This window comes from Polypterus senegalus, chromosome 3 (genome assembly GCF_016835505.1).
Source record: "Polypterus senegalus isolate Bchr_013 chromosome 3, ASM1683550v1, whole genome shotgun sequence".
NCBI classification, from domain to species: domain Eukaryota; kingdom Metazoa; phylum Chordata; class Cladistia; order Polypteriformes; family Polypteridae; genus Polypterus; species Polypterus senegalus.
In genome coordinates this window covers 4,425,391-4,441,882 of record NC_053156.1, presented here as the reverse complement: position 1 = coordinate 4,441,882, position 16,492 = coordinate 4,425,391, and the positions used below count along the sequence as shown (strand labels likewise).

Here is a 16,492-nt window from a genome sequence, read left to right as displayed (position 1 = left end):
TAATGGTGAACTTTCATTCAAGTCTGAAGTGTACTGATGAAGCTTGAAAGGACTTTACTGTGTAATAAACTAGAAAGCAAGGTGTGTGTTTTACAAGAGGTGTGTAAGAAGTCCTGTAAGCGCAGGTGTGTTTACAAGGCCACTTGTAACCGGGATAAGACGAAGAACCTGCGTTATTAAAAATCACATGTAAGTAATCTGGAGTTCCAACTGAGCTAAAAAGAGTTCAGCGCCATCATCAGCCACCAGAAACAGAAGCCTGTGATCATTTCCTTGTGTTTGTTAAATATATTTAAACAAAGGGACACTTTATGAATGTGTTCTCCTTGGCTGTGTGATTGAGCCCTGCATATCTTAGTACAGACTCCCCTACAGATTCACCTCCCAGCACACTCACTGACTACATCACTGATCTTAAGCTATGGATGGAAAATCACTTTCTCAAACTTAATTCCAATAAACCAGAAGTGTTACTGGTCGGCCCAAACTCCCAATTTTCTAAGGCATCCAATTTCTCTGTTTCTGTTGATGGTTCACTCGTCAAACCTGCTCCTGTTGTCAGATATCTTGGTGTTTTGTTTGATTCATCACTTAACTTTGAGCTCTTAGGTCTCTTTCCAAAATTTTATTCTATCATCTCCATCACATTGCCCACCTCCATCTGTTTCTGCCCTTTAATGAGGCCTAAACTCTGGTTCATTGTTTCATAAAGTCTCATATCAATTACTGCAATTCCCTCTTCATCGGCCTCCCTAAATCTACACAGAGTCTACAGTGCATGCAGAACTCGGCAGCCACACAAAGCGTTTTGCTCACATCCCCCCGTTCTCTCCCAGCTTCACTGGTTACCAGTGCCATTAAGGATTAAATTCAAGATTCGTCTTCTCACCTTCAAGGTCCTACATAACCTTGACCTCCTCTACCTCACTCAGCTCCTAGCTCCTTACACTCCTTGTCACTCTCTCAGGTCCTCCTTATTGTTCCACACACCAGACTCTCCACCCTGGGAGGGCAGGCAGCTCCTTCAGTGTTATGGCGCCTCAACTCTGGAACTCTCTTCCTCAGTCTCTCTGAGATTGCTCCTCTTTCTCTACTTTTAAATCTCAACTGAAGTTTTCCTCTTCTGTGTAATTTTTTTTTTTACTGTATGTAAAGCGACCTTGGGTTTGTGAAAGGCACTCTATAAATGCAAATTATTATTTTTATTAAAGGGGCGTCATACCAGCATGTGTGCTTCTTGCCTTACATCTGCTGCTGCTTAGGTAATAATAATAATAATAACTGGGAGGGATGCGTGTGTGTGAAGTAAAGACACTCACAGGCTGAATCCTTAAGTGTTACCCGTTTAACGGTTTACAGGGTTAATTAACCAGGTTATTCACGGCGAAATCTACCTCTGATAACCCGACATTTACATGGCATTTTAGAGACCAGGAATCTGTGAATAACCACATTATTGAGGTGCATGGCAACACACTCACGGGCTATAGAAGATACTCGTATACTGAACATGTGTGAACAGTTTGATAAAGGCCTCCATTTGTTAATTAATATCGTGGCCTGTGGTTCATCCAGAATTAGAAAGGGTAACACCTGAGTTTAGGTGCAATATTTAGATAAAAATGAATTTATTACTCATACTAGCTGTGTGTGGTCTTCAGGACAAAAAGCAACCCAATGACTCCTCAGCAGTTTTATTTTATTAGAGTAGTACATATAGACAGCAACTGTCAAAAGAGGTGTGAATTTGATTGATGACTTTAAGCCCCGCCCCCAAATATGATGGATGACATTAAGCCCCGCCCCCAAAATATGATTAATAAAATTTGAAAATATGAAATATGAAAATATAAAAATATGATTTATGAAAATATGAAAATATAAAAGTATGAAAATGTATTTATAAGATATAAACTTAGGACACGTGGGTTTATTTCATAAACATTAGCTTCAAAATTAATATTGTGAAATTAAATATACACTTATCTTGCAGTCATAGCTATGCCTATGTGTAACTTTCTGAAAATATTCACAGACCCGCGCTTATTAATTCACGACCTCATTTTATAAACATTAGATTCAAAATTAATATTATAAAATTAAATATACACTTATCTTGCGTGCAAAGCCACACATATGTATGACTACATAAAAACGCTATAAAATATTCACACAACCGCTCTAAGTTATAAACTAATAGTAAGAAAATAAATATACTGTAATATCTCTTCCCAGTTAGGCAAGTGGTAGTAAATTATCAAATAAAAGAACTAATCAATGGTTTTTATTCACTTTCCTTCTTACTTCAACAAGCTGACAACCACAACATAGTCAGGACAAAGAAAAACACGCACCACTAAAAACCCTACCCCCATACAAGAAAATAAATATACAATTTTCTAAAACGATATGGACTCTCTGCTCTAAGTTGTAAGATCACGACACAGCCATAACTAAAAACAATTTTCACTCCCCCCTCTAAGTTATAAGTTCACGACAAGCGTCTTTATTTGATAAGCACTTATCTTTCCTGCACAGCCATAACTAAAATGATGTTCACCCCCAGCCACCTCAAACCAAACTAAGATCACGGCACAGCCATATCTAAAAGTGATTTTCAACACCCCTCTAAGTTATAAGTTCACGACAAGCGTCTTTATCTTTCCTACACAGCCATAACTGAAATATTCTCCCCCTTCAAACCAGACTAAGTTGTAAGATCACGACACAGCCATAACTAAAAACGATTTTCACTCCCCCCTCTAAGTTATAAACTAATAGTAAGAAAATAAATATACAATTTTCTAAAAACGTTATAAGCTGCATTAGACTCAAAAGCAAGAAAATACATAGCCACTCCTAATGCCTGTGCGCCTCTTTGTAAATTTCACCGGTTCCCCCATCGGAATGCGCCAGATATAATCGATCACGGCCTGTCTTTCCCCACAGGGAGTCGCCGCCTTTCATGTTATCAATTAACAAAAGTCTTAATCTAATTTAATTAAACGTGTTCTATTTTTATATCATAAAGTAAAATATTTATTCTCACCCCGAATCAAAGCGATTAAGAATATATACACTCCTGATTTTTACTAAAATTCTTAACACGCTTTTCAGCACTGTCTCTGCGAACACCCCACTAAAAATAAATATACAATTTTCTAAAAACGATAGGAACTCTCTGCTCTAAGTTATAAGTTAACAACACGCGTCTTTATTTGATAAGCACTTATCTTTCCTGCACAGCCATAACTAAAATGATGTTCACCCCAGCCACCTCAAACCAAACTAAGATCACGACACAGCCATAACTAAAAGCGATTTTCACTCCCCTCTAAGTTATAAGTTCACGACAAGAGTCTTTATCTTTCCTGCACAGCCATAACTAAAATGCTATTCACCCCCAGCCCCCTCAAACTAAGTTATAACTAAAAACTATTTTCACTTTCCCTCTAAGTTATAAGTTCACCACAAGCGTCTTTATTTGATAAGCACTAGATTCAAAACTAATATTAAATATACAGTACACTTATCCTGCATGTAAAGCCACGCATATGTGTGACTTTCTAAAAAATGTTCACTCCTAAAGTTCTAAGTTATAAACTCACCATACACGGCCTCATTTTATAAACATTAAGAAATTAAATACAGTATATACACGTCTTGCCGTTATACTGTAGCTATGTGTAACCTTCTGAAAATATTTACAGACCCGCGCTAAGATATAAACTCACGACACACGACCTCATTTTTAAACACTTTTCATGCTTTTTAGTCAGGCATAGTTCTGCGTAGCTGTAACTGTCTTAAAAACTCTAGAAAGTGAAATATTCACTTACCCGCAAGTGTGCCTCCTTTTATAAATCCGGGGAAATAAACTTTCTTTCACAGAACATGGATATCTCTGGTGTTAAACTTCAGTTGATCAATAGCGAGAACCACGAAGCCCCCTGTAAGGCGAACACATTTGACCGCCAATTTTAAATGCTTGGGAAACAAACTTTAGTGTTAAAATATTTATTGTAACAATTCATGCTTTTTATTTAATGAAATCGGAAAATCGTACGATTATTAAACCAACCCCACACCATTCAAAGGGGTTTGAGAATATAAGTTGCCTTTAAAATTCATAAGACCCTGCTCTTTGTTAACACGTTAATCGGCTAAATGTCAAAGCCTTTTTACATACCTATGGTCTAAGAACAATATTATTAGATGAACTACTTCCTACTAATGATTCTCTCTTATATACCAAAATGCACAATGAACTTTAAAAGCTCGCGAGAAAAGTTATTAAAAACCTCCGCGTTGAGCACAGCGGTTTCTCGCTGTCTATGGTACTTGATAAAAAGTTATTTATATGCCGAGTACAAACACAGCTCTTTCCGATACTGTATTTCAGCCGCTTTAATCGTGTAAATATCAAAATTGATCTAGTTTCATATGGTTTGCCTGTATACCCATTTACATCAACTTTAAAATACACGTGGCTACCTAAGAAACGATCTCTCGGTAAAACATAACGTTTACATGATTTAAGCCCTTTCCAATTGATATCATTCATATTCAACTTGACCCTATAATGCTGAAGTCACAAAAAATCAATAGAGGCATAAAGCGAAATGTTAAAACAAAAAATGTACAGAACGTGTGCACCCCAACTGTAAAGCCACGCCCTTTTCTACATTACCGTGACGTGTCACGGCTTTTGACAACCCCATGCTGCAGTGCACTATACAGTTAATGGCATGCTTACTGTCTCTCTGTTGGTGTGGTCAGGCTTTAGGGAAATGCCCGCCTCATTGTTAGTAAATAACAATTTAACCCTAAATGCATTGTCATTTAGATTCAAGCTATTATCACTCCATCCTTTTGCTGGATTGTATGTTATGGTCACATTTTGGTGCCTAAGCTTTAACACTTTATTTACTTATAACCTTTCTTTAACATAGCATTTTCTGTCCCTAAGAAGATATGTCCTAAATGTTATGTTTAAAGTACACTATATTTTTGGTGGTAATTGTCATCTTAACTTTTCCTGCATTATCCTGATAATATCCCTAATTAGCACAAATCTGGCAAACCACGGAATAGATCTGAGAGAATGCCATATTCAGGTCAACAAGGTATTACAAAGTATTACAAATTATGGCCACTACAGATGTAGTAACACTTTCAAATGCTACAGGATCCTGGCTGTAATTTTTGCCATGCATTAAGGGAAGCCCACATTAAAAAAGTGTGGAATGTTAAAGGGATTAAACGAAAATTTGCAAAATGGCCCAGATTAAAATATGCATAAAATAACAATTTACCAATACAGCGGCCATTCTGCATTGATAACATTTAGCCAAAAAACAAATGATGGATATATAAAATGTATCAGAGTCTCTCTTAAATCTTGTTGACTGTAAATATGTCAGTTTGTGCACTTTTACCATGTTGAGGAAAGTGAATTTTTTGAAGTCTAACCATGGGGGACAGAAGGTAGCAGTACTGCCCCTATTTGTATAATGTTTACATGTTCTCTCTCTAGCTACATGGGCTTTCTGCTGGTTTTTCACAAAAACATGTAAATCTGGTTAATTACGAGCTCTAAATTGGCCCTGTTTCCTGCAATGCCAGGAGCCCTAAATATAGTAGGTGGCATGCCAGACCTTATGCCTGACGCTGGCCTTGGATTAATCATGTTCACAAATGAACTTAAAAGGTTGGGTCCTTATCATGTTGGTTATGTTTATGCAATGTAAGTCTGATTTAGAATAGTTTACCCCAAAACTGCAGGAACAGGTTCTGATACCACATCCTGAAAATGTATGGATGGTTGTGGCTTATTCAAATGATCCTGATAAAGAAAACCCAAGCCACTGTTTATTAATACTGTTTTCATATTACACCCAGATTCAGTCTGAGCAAGCCTAAAATTTCCTTTCCCGGATTAATCAATCCGAGCTAAATGCGCATACAACCTTGGTGTAAAGAAAATTTGATGCTAATCAGATGTTTTTGCCTTCTGCATTATGTAGCATGCCAAATGTACCTGGGGAATCAGAAGTTCTAGTGTATCATGTAAAGTCAGGGAAAAATATAGAAAGCCCTGTCCTAAAGCTTTGTCACTGTGGGCCTCCACTAAAATATCTGTATTTACTGGAAATTTTGCTCTTCAAGCAGTCTGAGTTTTGTCAGGAGGAAGTTGGTGAGACACCCAGGATAAACAAATGAAAGCCATTGTACATACCATTTGATTATCGGCATACAGCTTAGGGTCATAGCCACTGACCCCTTCAAAACAGTGAACCCATTTTTTCATTCGGAGCACCGTCCACCCACGTCTACCATTTTGAATGTCAGCTCTTTAAAGGTAAACTTGTTTTCTACGATCCCAGTTGTCATGTCTCAGGACTGAAGAATGTCTTCAACGGTTGGGGATATAGTCAAAGCAGCAATGCGATCAAGGTCATTAAGATAGTAAGCCGTGTTATCCTCCAAGTGACTTTCATTGGAGCGACAGAAGCACTCTTGGAAACCTGGGTCAACCCCAGAGCCTCTTCATGAACCCCTTTGCTCTCAGCAGGACCAGTCAGTGCAAACAGCATCATAGGCTCTGTCAGGGTTGTGAATCTCAAATTTGAGGGTTGCCAGGGCTCTTATGATTCTTGTCAGGGAGTCAAGGGCTTGTACTCCTTGCAGGCCTCCAAGTTAAAGCCACCATTGTGGATTATCTTCATCTGCTTCACTATGGTGCTTTTTCCTGAATTGCTGGTGCCAAGGAGAAGAAGCTTGATCTCACGGCATTGCCGCTGACTCTCAGAGCGCAGGTGTCGGTCGATTCTGCGAGAATACTGAGCGGCCTCCTTTTCCTCCGAGCTTTGACGACATCTCATGTTCCTCCTGAGAGAGAGTTAGAGAAAGAGAGAGTATGCATGAAGGAGGCTGATGAAGCAGGGGCACGTTTAGCTCTGCTGTAAGTGAGTGGACAGTCTTGATGACAGGTGCTGCTTCCCAGTCAATACAATGCATTGCTGCTCCTAGCACAAGGTTGCCAGACTGCAGAGCGGTCAGTTAGTGCTTCTTCTTTCGCCCAATATCATAGCATTTTCACATCCACCAAGCAAACTGTAGCACATTCCTGTTAATGGAACGATTTGCCTCTCCTCTGCTGTTCCACTGGAAACAGAAAATCCCTTCTCCCTCCACCTCTGCATGGTTACTTCATGTCCTCTGTTCCAAATGTAAGGTGCACACACTTATCCAGCCGGTTTCTGCTCGCCTGCATGAGAGGGAAGTGGCCGTTAGCACGGCAATCTGGTTGGTGTGGAGAGGTGAGAGACACTTGATGGAGGCAACTCGCATGCATAACAACAGAGCAGGAAAATAATCTGTAAATCTTAAAAAACATTGCTGGCGCCTTTTAGATAGATTTGTGCGTGACATAAATAAATAATCAAAAACCACACCACACGGCAGCTAGGCCTAGAAATACGCCATTTGAATAACGGAAGTTCAGCGATGTTTTTCTTTTATACATAATTTGAGTGCATTTCTTTTCAGAACCTAATGAAGCTAATTTCACAAATAGTCAATGAGTACAGTAACATACCCATCCCAGTCTGTGTATCGGATTAAAAGATTAAATGCTCTGGCACTACACCTCAAGAGATATGGCACCTCTATTTGTAGTTTACAATCCTACAGTTGTACCATTTAGAACTGGGTACTATGTAGACCAGCGGTGGAAAAGATACTCAGCAGAATGTTTGGTAAAATGATGTTACTGTCAAGTAGTACAGTTACGAATGTGATTTGCAAGGGTGAGGAACATATTGTCTAAGTGCTTGTCAAATAAAGACGCGTGTCGTTAACTTATAACTTAGAGCAGAGAGTCCCTATCGTTTTTAGAATATTGTATATTTATTTTTAGTGGGGTGTTCGCAGAGACAGTGCTGAAAAGCGTGTTAAGAATTTTAGTAAAAATCAGAAGGAGTGTATATATTCTTAATCGCTTTGATTCGGGGTGAGAATAAATATTTTACTTTATGATATAAAAATAGAACACGTTTAATTAAATTAGATTAAGACTTTTGTTAATTGATAACATGAAAGGCGCCGACTCCCTGTGGGGAGAGACAGGCCGTGATCGATTATATCTGGCACATTCCGATGGGGGAACCGATGAAATTTACAAAGAGGCGCGCAGGCATTAGGAGTGGCTATGTATTTTCTTGCTTTTGAGTCTAATGCAGCTTATAACGTTTTTAGAAAATTGTATATTTATTTTCTTACTATTAGTTTATAACTTAGATGGGGGGAGTGAAAATCGTTTTTAGTTATGGCTGTGTCGTGATCTTACAACTTAGTCTGGCTTGAGGGGTGAATATTTCAGTTATGGCTGTGCAGGAAAGATAAAGACGCTTGTCGTGAACTTATAACTTAGAGGGGTGTGAAAATTGTTTTAGTTATGGCTGTGTCGTGATCTTACAACTTAGAGCAGAGAGTCCATATCGTTTTTAGAAAATTGTATATTTATTTTCTTGTATGGGGGTAGGGTTTTTAGTGGTGCGTGTTTTTCTTTGTCCTGACTATGTTGTGGTTGTCAGCTTGTTGAAGTAAGAAGGAAAGTGAATAAAAACCATTGATTAGTTCTTTTATTTGATAATTTACTACCACTTGCCCATCTGGGAAGAGATATTACAGTATATTTATTTTCTTACTATTAGTTTATAACTTAGAGCGGTTGTGTGAATATTTTAGAGTGTTTTTATGTAGTCGTACATATGCGTGGCTTTGCACGCAGGATAAGTGTATATTTAATTTTATAATATTAGTTTTGAATCTAGTGCTTATAAAATGTGGCCGTGAGTTTATAAGCGCGGGTCTGTGAATATTTTCAGAAAGTTACACATAGGCATAGCTATGACTGCAAGATAAGTGTATATTTAATTTCACAATATTAATTTTGAACCTAATGTTTATAAAATAAACCCACGTGTCCTAAATTTATAGCTTACTAGCAAAATACCCGCGCTTCGCAGCGGCAAAGTACTGCCTTAAAATTTTTATTAGGAAGAAAAGTAAACCTTTTTAAACTGAGGGAAAATATACCAATAATTATTTGTTAAGGATCTCTTTGTATATATTGTGAGTTCGGCCCTCCGGTTGTAATATGACCAAGCTGTGTGCTGAGCTTACTCTTGAGCATGCAACGTACAGTTGGCCATGTGAACAGTAATCTTGTGTCAAATCTCACAGCTTGGATTGCTGCTGTCATAATCGGTTTGAGTTTCATGGTTTGTTTTAATTACAACAGTATTTGTAGGACTTGTTCTGTTGAAGAGACATTCGGCATCTGTCAAGCATTGTAAGCATACAACCGGTTTCATCGATAAAATCACATCCAGCTTTTGAGAGTTTAAACATTCATAAACATCAAAGTGTCCACTACTGAAATTGTCACCTGTGAATCTAAGATGTTTAAGAGGCATTGGCGGTTGTCGAAAAGTGTAAAATATTTGGCCATTTCGGTACACTTGAAAGCGACAACCGAACAATTCAGCGGAAGCCATCAACTCACATGCAGAACCATAGGTGAATCGCTTAAGCATTTCACTCTTCTAGTGCTCCTGTGTAGTCTAATTATCTCCTGTACCGTCATCAGTCCACACCTTGAACCTGTCCCAGTCATTCAATACATAAGACACAATGTTCCTCCGGATATCAAGAGTGAGCCTGATATGGCCGTGCAATATGTAACAAAGAGAACGGAAAAGGTAGGTGCCATCTCCGGGCATGGAAACCACTCGGTAAGTGATAGTTCTTTGATCGAAGGTGATCACCTCGATAGACATGTTAATGGGGGTACGGTTGGAATGATAAAGGAAATGAGTACATGAACAATGTAAAGTAAGTCTAAAATATGTACACAAGAACTATAATCGTAATAAATGAACAATAAAACAGCGGAGAAGCCGTGGATTAAATAAAAAGGCTGCAGTTATCAGCAGGGAGATGTGAATCCTGTGGCAAAGCCTTCTACCTACACGGGAAGTTGGAGAATTAGTGATGAGTCAGTCAGTCAGTCAGTGAGGGCTTTGCCTTTTATTAGTATAGCTATATATATATATATATACTAGCAGAAAAACCGCGCTTCATGGCGGAGAAGTAGTGTGTTAAAGAAGGTACAATACGTAAAATAACGTAACATGATTGTTAATGTAATTGTTTTGTCATTGATGTGAGTGTTGTTCTCATATCTATATATATATATATATCTATCTATCTATATATATATATATTTTGTTCTCATATCTATCTATATATATATATATATATATATCTATATATATATATATACCCGCGCTTGGCAGCGGAGAAGTAGTGTGTTAAAGAAGAAAAGAGAAAGAAAAGGAAACATTTTGAAAATAATGTAACATGATTGTCAATGTAATTGTTTTGTCACTGTTATGAGTGTCGCTGTGATATATATATATAGCAAAATACTCACGCTTCGCAGCGATTTCATGTGTTAAAGAAGTTATGAAAAAGAAAAGGAAACATTTTAAAAATAATGTAACATGATTGTCAAAGTAATTGTTTTGTGTATTTGGCGGCAGCGTCACAAAGTTGTTTTCGGTAGCTGCATCAGAAAATGTACCATGAAGTCTGACTTGCCTCCTTTTTACTGTTTTCTCACAGCTTGGATTGCTGCTGTCATATACACACACACACACACACACATGCATACACACACACACACATACATACATATATATATATATACATATATATACACATACAAATCTTCATATCTACATATCTATATACATATCTACATATACACATATATATATATATATACATACCTATCTACATCATATATACACACACATACATACATACACACACACAAATTATATATATGTGTGTATGTATGTATGTATGTATGTATGTATGTATGTGTGTGTGTGTGTGTATATATATATATATATATATATATAATGTAGATAGGGGTGTGTGTGTGTGTATATATATATATATATATATACATACATACATATATATACACATACATATACTTGTGTGTATGTTTGTGTCTATATGTGTGTGTATAGCTTTGGTCACTGAGTGCAAGGGAAAAATAATAAAATATAGTCTATAAGTTATTAAACAGTAAAACACTAACGTTTTAAGAAGTACAGGTACAATGAGCACTACTGGAGTGGTTGCGGGTAAACTACATTTTAAAGACTGTGTAACACAACAGGTAAGTAACTAACAGCAGCTAAAATGTATATGGATCATCTCTCGGTAGTAGATCCCTTTTGAAAGGCGCTACACGACGGCTGTGGTATAGAAATTACATTTTTTATGTGAACGTTCAAATTTGTGCCTCTGGTAATGTGCCTTACCGGCGTTTAAAGAAAATTAGTTTTGTGTCCTCTGCAGTGTTAAGAGAGAAAGGCTTTGGTCTCAGCGCTCTTTGGAGGTCATTCATATATTATATATATATAGCAGAATACCCGCGCCTCGCAGCGGAGAAGTAGTGTGTTAAAGAAGTAATGAAAAAGAAAAGGAAACATTTTAATGATAAAGTAACATGATTTACATTGTCATGAGTGTTGCTGTCATATATATGCCTGCCTAAATAAGTCACCCTCGCTTTGCTCTTACTTTATTTACCGTTCATTTAATTATGGCTAATGGCGGAAAAATTATAAAATGGAAGGAGGATGGCTTTACCAAAACAATTATTGATGGCGAATCGATTATTCATAAAGCTTGAATTGGTGATCTGTTTTTCTGTGTTAACCTCATATTTTTTCATAATTCTTCTCAAACTAAGGTGGTGCGAGGGTAAAATGAATTGGGATGCGCTGATCAATGTAATCCGTGTACCAGGAAATCATGCATTGACAAAAGCTCCCCTTTGCTTGTAATGCAAAGTGTGATTAAATGCATTATTTTTTAACGCGTTATGGAGCACATGCATCGAAGCTTCTCAGCTGTGCTTGTGCTAAGAAAAGGAAAGATTTTAAAATAACGTAACACGATTGTCAATGTGACCTTTTGTAAGTAGTGCCTGGAGGATTCAGTGTGGAGAAACTCTAGAGACCGCGTGTGTATTAACTTGTGGATTTTTCTGTGAGTATTTGGTGGCAGTCTGACGAAGTTGCTTCGGAAGACGGCGGTAGCCATGAGCTCAGCTCAGAGCGAAATGAGATGAATGGGAGGGGAGATGATGACGTGACTCCCCCAACCGCCTTAACTGTCAATCCCCACAAACACAGTCTCTCGGAATTTGCATAAGCCCACCCCTTCACCTACAATTTTAACTTAATTACAAAGTGATCAAAACTCTCGTTTATATCCTGCGTCCTCTCATTAAACTTGTATCCCGCATTACCTGTGGACATGTGAAACGCCAGCGGTAGCCTGTCTATGAACTTAATTTAAAGTTTAGGTTTACACCTTGCTTTCTTTCCGAGGTAGCAGCACTCATGAATATGCTTGTATATGTCACTCGCTCGCTTCTTATTGTTTCGCTGCCTTCTCAATTATATAATGCATGTTTTCTTAAGCACTTTTTGGAGGTCTTCCTGGTTTTCTACGCACTGCGTTGACAGTCAGTTCACGTGATTATGTGGGAGGCGTGATGATGTCACATGAAACTCCGCCCCCCACGTCATTCCAGCTCAACTCCATTACAGTTAATGGAGAAAAATACCTTCCAGGTATGACCATTAGGCCTAGAATTTCGAAATGAAACCTGCCCAACTTTTGTAAGTAAGCTGTAAGGAATGAGCCTGCCAAATTTCAGCCTTCTACCTACACGGGAAGTTGGAGAATTAGTGATGAGTGAGTGAGTGAGTGAGTGAGTGAGTTAGTGAGTGAGTGAGTGAAGGCTTTGCCTTTTATTAGTATAGATAAATACATTTTCATACTTTTATAGTTTTATATTTACATAAATTATATTTTCATAATCATATTTTTATATTTTCATATTTCATATTTTCATAAGTCATATTTTGGGGGCGGGGCTTAAAGTCATCAATCAAATTCACACCTCTTTTGACAGTTGCTTTCTATATGTACTACTTATTAGAGAACCTTCAGAGGCGTCAGCTAATTGGGCCGGGCAGGTCGTGTCTTATCTGAGATGGACGTGTAGTCGAGTGCAGCTGTGGCACAAATTGAGCGGGACAGGCAGGAACCGGTCTCAGGTAAACGTATGGTAGCTCATTGTGTGAATGTACAACACGCATGTAGCATAAAGCTGAGTTTGTCTGCTTGGGTTGAGTGAGAAGTGAGGGGTATGCAAGTGTTGAGAAACATTAAAAGTGCAGGCATGCGCCATCTTACCAAGGGCAAGTCACACTTGTATAAGCTTCTACATCTTTACACCAACTCCATTGGCTATGGTTGATGCGAGCAGAGTGGACTGCTCCACACACCCACACACACACACACACACAGGTCGTTTTTTTTTATATGTGTCTAATACTGTTTTGTACCAAGACCTTCATAATGGCTTCTTTTGGTCTAAATAACACTTGTAAAGACCCAGTAAATTGGCTCTGAGCAGCACTGGGTGCAGGACAGGATGGAGTGTCAGACCATCACTGGGCACATCCTCAGCTCATTTTAAACCACTGATTTAATGTCCTGCTCGCTGTTATGCTTAAAGAATGTTAAACTGTCCATAAAAACAAAGAAACAAACAGCAGTTACAGGGAGAAGAAGCAAACTGCAGAGAGCCAGCAGCTGGACCACCGTGGAGCTGTGAGGAGAGACCACTGAAGGCCCTGAGCGGCTCTGGACAAACAAATATAATGAAGACATCTGTGATTTGATGAACTCATTAGTGAATTAGGAACTGAAATTAACAAATAAATGTAATACTTCAAAGAACAGCATTGTGCACAATTCTATAGAAACAGCAGAACTTAAACCTTTAACAAAGGAATTACATTTAGATGAGAACACTCTTCCTGTTATATTTTTTATAATTGTTTTATAAGTTTTGCTTATTTTTAAAAGCACCCTTGACTGATTTTGAATCATCTTTATAATCCTCGTGCTATTCCATCTAATAGGATTGCTGCAGTGAAGTATTTTGTACAAACTGAGCACACAATACACATGCAGACATTTTTTCTGTATATCATTAACACAGTACAAGTTGTCTCTTTAGCAGTTTTTAAAGAATTAAATTGAATTCCTTGTAAAAATACTCCACACTTTCAGAGGATGTCCCCTCAAATGACAAGTGTCTGTGTTTACATATCATCAGCCGGGGCAAGAAGAAGTGGGTTCAGGTTGCTGGGAACTTGACGTGACTATTATTCAGGATACAACGGTCAATCACTGCTTCTGCAGAAAGAGGACGAGAAAAAGCATTAGGCAACAGCACCAACACCTGGTTAGGAGTGTAATTACATTTATATGAGACTTGAAGTTTTCTCCAGAGCACATGTGTGTGACATGCCCCACCCCAGCCCAGACCAGACCAACTGGGTCAGGTTTCCAGAACCGTGAGGCCATATCTCAGAGAAAGAACATCGCCATTGACATGGAGGGAACCCAGCAACATCGAGTGACCTGTTGGTTTGACTATTTGTGCAGCGCCATCCACAATAAAGTTGCATGGTCGATGACTAGGGGGAATTCATGGCCATGCAGGTAGTACCTCAGCTGAAGAATAACTCACTTAATCACCAATACTTCCCTTTCAATAGTCTCATACCTGGTTTCAAGGTCCAACAGTTTCTGGCTCAGCAACACGATGGGGTGTTCTACACAAACGACACTCTTGCTCAACACGACACCGAGACCTGTGACCAAAATGTCAGTTTAGGCAATAAAAGGCATAGAAAAACCCAACAATACAGGTGCAGATGTAAGGGCCTGTTTCCATTTTTTTCGCCCCAAACCACTATATTTGGAGCCCTCTTGTTTGTCAGGTCTGTCAAGGGCATAGCCCTTTAGGAAAAATGAGGTACACTACTGCAGTAGTACCCCACAAATGCCAGGAATGCTTGCACTTGCCACCTGGTTTATGGACAGGGCAGTTGAGTACAGCATTAACTATGGTACACTGTGGTTGAATTCTACTATAGTACAATTATCTGACCTCAATTAGTCCAAAATAATGTTAATGCCACTGTTATATAGTGTGAGGAGCACCCCTCGAACCTGCTGCATGTGTTCCATGTCATTCTGGTAGGCAGCACTATAAGAGTTATGGGCCATACCACTCTGTTCACCAGACATTGGAAGGTGGCCAGTGTCCTGTGTAACCCAAATGAGAGGATTCGATACTGCCAGAGACCACTAAGGGTGCTAAATATGTTTTTTTTTCCTTGACGGATTCCTTTAAGGGAATTTGCCAATACCCCTTTGGCATGTTAATGGTGGTCAAATATCATGCTTTTTTGAGTTGCTCGATTAGTTTGTGCACTCACAACATCAGATATGCGGGAAACCTGTAAGTCATTGCAAAACTGCTACCTGCCATCGACCTTTAGGACCAATACAATAGGACTGGACCAGGGACTAAAAAGTTCCTCAATAGTTCCTAGATCCAGCATTTGTTTGACCTTAAGTTTCACTTCTGCTCATATTGTTTCCGGGAGTGTTTACAGGCATTCTCAGACAACTACCTGGGTCAGTTATATGTTATATTCAAGCAGTGAGGTCCGTGCTGGACTTTCTTTAATCAGTTCTCGGATTGACAGAATATCTGCTTTGAACTCTCATCACTGTTTAGGTTGTTTATTCAAATAGACAACCCGCACCTTACTTTCCTTAATTTCATAGCACCCTTGCCAATGAACCAATAATTTGGAATAGGAAGTGGAAGAAGCTTAACCTGATATCTGGGAGCAAACTACAGGAGCATCCACCATCTTATGTGGATTATGTGAATTTCCCCTTGGGATTAATAAAGTATCTATCTATCTATCTATCTATCTATCTATCTATCTATCTATCTATCTATCTATCTATCTATCTATCTATCTATCTATCTATCTACCATGGGTATAGATTTAGCTGATTGTGCATGTTCCATGTATGCACTTAGTATTGGTCTGATTTATCAAATATATTGCATAATTGTGTGAAGATATTTGTTGAAATTTGTTGAAAAGGGCACCTCACTTTTATGCAGATAGCAAGAGGGGCAGTAACTGATTCTAGTTAGGAGCCCTCTTCTTTCTCAGGTCAGTCAAGGGCACAGTCCTCTCAGAAAAATAAGGTACAAACCCACCATGACAAGCATTTGCTTGTGCATCTTATTAAGTTGTTGTGTCTAGACCATCAGGCTGAGAATGGTACACTGAAGTCTTAAGGTGCTTGATTTGGAGCAATTTGGGATCCTCCCTGAACGTCTCTGAGGTAAACGGCATCCCTTGGTCCCCCTTTGGGATATGCACAAAGACCCCTACCAGTTCCCATGCGTTGCTACTGGACTTTAAGAGGATAGCCATGTAGAATA

The 16,492-nt window shown here is 38.6% G+C and overlaps 1 pseudogene; it reads right to left on the bottom strand.

Annotated features, from left to right (window-relative positions):
- Positions 1 to 6,163: 6,163 nt before the first annotated feature.
- On the bottom strand, positions 6,164 to 6,884 carry LOC120526955 (annotated as a pseudogene).
- Positions 6,885 to 16,492: the final 9,608 nt, after the last annotated feature.